Here is a 4167-nt window from a genome sequence, read left to right on the forward strand (position 1 = left end):
CGTGCGAGAGGCGTGATGGACGCGCCTTGCTCTTACTGTGCAGGTCCTGTGAGCGTGTGGGCCACTCGGGCCCAGTCGTGTTGAGGACATAGAATCAGCCGCTGGAGGGGCCGCCGGCCGCGCAGGCCCTTCCCGCTCTCGGTCTCACCCTAAGGGCTAAGGCGACCGAGAAAGCCCCATTCTCCAGTAGGTAACGGGGCGGCGTTGCCCAGGGAGGGGTCCCAGGGTTGCCCAGGTCCTAGGCTACCAGCGGCCTCCCCGGGCACTTATTCCCGCAGCGCAGCCGGGAAAGGTTCAGGGTACCTATTGGAAGCTCCCTCCGCCTCTGCCAAAAAGGCATCTGTCTCAACCCTAACGCTTCTAAAGGCGGATGATAGGATGGGAATTGTCTTGCTTGGTTCTGCAGGCTCCCTTCTTTCTCACTCGTGCAGTCCTCCTGCGCTCCAGCTAGATAGAGCCTTATGCGCCGCCATCCCTACCTCCCCTCCTCCGTGTGGATAGAGCCCCCTTATTACCGCCCCCCCCCCCCGCTTCTCCTTTCACGTAGGAACCACACACACACCCCTCTTGCTTTCGTTAGCCAGGCCAGCTACGTTTATCTGATAATTGAGTTATTAAAAGATTTGGTTTCCTTGGGCCCATAAATCAATAAACAGTAGGATTAACGCGAGAGTTTGCCTTTTAAGTCAAGGGAAACGTTTAAGGCGAGTCCTTTTGAGCTTTATTTTCAAACCAAACAGGTGGATAGCCGCTCTCCCCCTACCCCAAACTGTTTAGACATTTTAACCATGCCCCGCGTACTTCCACACCCCGTTCTTTAATGCTGATCCCAAGCCAGAATAGCTGAAGGTAGAAGGAATCAGGATTGGCAGCGTTGCCCTCGGACTTTCCACTTGGGAAGTTTCTTTGGAGGTCTCCTGACCACTCCGGTACATTTATTGTGGGTCTCAGGGCAGCAAGGAAAAGACTGTTCTGGGAGAGGATTCCAACATCGAAGGGATTTTCAACTTCTCTCAGGTACTGGGAAGGTAGCCTTCTTCCCTCACCAATCATCTTACATTTTCTTTCCTTCTCTCTGGCCTCCACATCCTTAGCTTCCCTCCACCCCCATGTAAAGAACCGAAGAGGCTTTCAAAGACCTGGTTGTTTTATTTTCTTTGGCCAAGGTAACAGCTTTCTCTCAAGCAATTATTTCATATCCTGTGAAAACTTTGGTCAAATGGAAAACCTGAAACCCCAAACTTATCTACACACTGTTCCTCCAGTACAAAGCCTTGCTTAAAAGGGCAATGCGTTCCTAGTTAGAGTGTTTATAGAGAATTGGTCGTCACATCAGATATCCTCTATGTGTAATACGTTATGGGTAAAGGGAATAACCTTAAACCATCTGATGCTGCTTCAAGAGCCCACACACGGTTCCCTTTTCTGTGCTGATGTATGCTAAGCTATTGGGGTAGAAAAAGAAGAAATATCAAAATTCGGGGTTTTTTCTTTCTTTCACAAGTGGAATGAACATTATCTGTCTTTAAATGCCAAAATTGGCTCCTCTTTTGAGTTGGTCTCTAATTCACTAACATTGTTTTGCCACACAATCAAGAAATATCAGTCTATTGACTCTTCATGAGAAGAGCTCTGGAGGATATCCATGTTAAGTTTGTATATATTTATTTATGCTTAATTTAATGGGAATGTGTAAATATGGCGAGCAAGTAGTTTGGGATTATTTATCTGTGAATCTATACCTCTGTGAATGAGTGGTTAAAAAATTTAAAAAAAAAAAAAAAACCGCTTGACCCTAGGTAGAATCCTATCTGAATTTTTCTGTTCTTTATAGACAAGCTGTTATGGTAATGGGTAGAAATTGGTTTATTGTCCAGTGTTGATCTAATTTACATAAATAAAAAGATTGTTGTGTTTTTGTTGTTTTCATCTTCAGTTTCTTGAATATGGATATTGTTTAATTCTACAGACAGAACAAAAGTACAACCAAGAAGGTTTTTTTGCTTCTCCCCTCTCTCCCCAAGCACAGGCAGTGTTTTTGTTACAACAGAAATACAATAAAGTTTGCTTCTCAGAAAAATGGACACTTTTATTTTCACTAGGAGGTGTTTTTGATTTTTTAAATTCCAAATGGACACTCTTCTCTCCTATTTCTAACCAGATTTGCAATAAAAGCTCATGTTAACTGCATCTTTTGGTTTATTTTACCTTTTAGAAAATGAAGTGTCAAATTCATTTCCCAGGTAAATAAAAGGCTGGCTCTGGGTCCAAGTCAAAAATGACTCCCCTCCACTGCTAGTTGGGTGGCCTTCTGGACAGCATTCCCGGAAGGAGATGGCATAGGAGAGAAGCTCATGGGGTTGGGTATGGGCTCCTGAACCCCACGCCTTGGGATCTGGAGGAATTAACTGCACAATTTCACATGGGTTTCACTACATCAACCCATGTGACGTTTTGCACTACAGATTAGTGAGTAAACACAAGTATGCCCCTGCGTACCTTGCTTATTGGTTAATCTGCCCCTGCAAGGCTTTCCATAAATAAAGGGAAAAAAAGGTGCCTTGACCCAGAGAAGGAAAGAGGCATTGGTGTCTTAGAATACTGATTCTTACCTTAGGCTCAGAGACTGCCTAGGGAAGCTTTTTCCACTAGGGTTAATGGGCTGTGGCCCAACCCAGTGGGTTGCAGTGATCAAACATCTTCTCAATCTGTATTTCATCCCAAAACTTAGGTGTCTTCCCAGAGGCCAGGAAAATGAAGTTGTCCAAATTGTTATACAGTTTGGGCGAATCACTGCTTCTCTCTGGGCCTCATGGTCTTTATCTGTAAAATGTGGTTCTCCTTTCCAAAGTCAACACTGCCTAGTTAGTTTAATTATAAAAAGCAGAATCAGAACCTGTATATGCATTTTAGGAGAATAAACAACATTAAATCTTGGTAACCGCACATCATAAGAGAGTGCTTAGCATAGTTGATGCTTACTTAATGATATGCCTGCCATATCCATTTTCTGTTTTTCAGGTGAATCGTTCCCAGTTGGAATTCCCCACAGGGAAAGGCAGAAGGGACAATGGAATCTGCTCTATGTGAGATTTCCCCCTTCTTAGCTTCATTATTAATTTAAAAAAAGCGGGGGGGGAGAGAATAAGTGCCAGAACTATAAACGATGGAATCAAAGAAAAGAAAAATAAAAGACAGGGAGTAGAAGGAAGCAAAGGAAGCAAATGCAATCCAATCCACGGGAAGTGTGATTGTGAGGGCATGCAATCCATTTATCTAGAAAGAAAATAGGTACGTGCCTTAATCCCTGGCTCAGTTGTTTTACATAGAGTTTCTTTTTCATTTGCTTTTTGGAGAGTAAAGAGTTGTTATCACAGGAATTATACAAAGGGATTGGTGGTAATTTCCATGTCCCATGGTCCTGCCCTGGAGATACAGACCTGCAACCTTTATGTCATAGGTAAGCTCCAAACCAGCCCCCCCAATCCCAACCCCATTTGGCAAGGTCCGTGACTATCACCTTTACTAGGCAAAACCCAAAGTCCTGAGTGAGGGGCCTGAATGTAGGTGAAGAACTGGAAGAAAGACCTAGAAGAAGGAACAGGAAAGGGAGGGAAAGGGGATAGAAGCTGGAGATAGCCTTACCTAACTAAACGACCCTGGGCTGCTTGTCGCAGCTCCCCAGGCCTTTTGTTACTGTCTTCCAGAGACTGCGGAGGGAGTAGGGAAATAATTTGCAGCTAGAACGCTAGGCCGTTGACTTTAACCACAGCCTAGTCCTGACTCTGCAGGAGGTGTCGCTGCCGCCCCTACCGGCCAGGAGGCGGCCAGGCCAGGTGCGCAGCTTACAATGCTCTAGAAACCCACTCGCCAGCCTGTATTCCAGGCTAAGAGAGACCTGATTAAAAATAATGCTAGGAGGAAGACCAGATTACTTTTTCATGAGGCCACATTCTTTTTCTTCTTGGTAAGTAACAGCCCCGTGGGGTCCCTCCCTAGGGAACCCCTGCGCCGGAGCTTAGCGCAACCACAGAGATGCTAGCCTGGTGGGTCATGTCCCTTCCTGAGGGCGCTCATGGTTCCCTGGCGCACTCTGCTTCCTACGCTTGGACTTCGAGGGCGGTTGTCTGTCACACTGAAGCCTCAGAAATTAAACGTGCGGCTCGA

This window comes from Trichechus manatus, unplaced genomic scaffold (genome assembly GCF_000243295.1).
Source record: "Trichechus manatus latirostris isolate Lorelei unplaced genomic scaffold, TriManLat1.0 scaffold00215, whole genome shotgun sequence".
Lineage (NCBI taxonomy): Eukaryota > Metazoa > Chordata > Mammalia > Sirenia > Trichechidae > Trichechus > Trichechus manatus.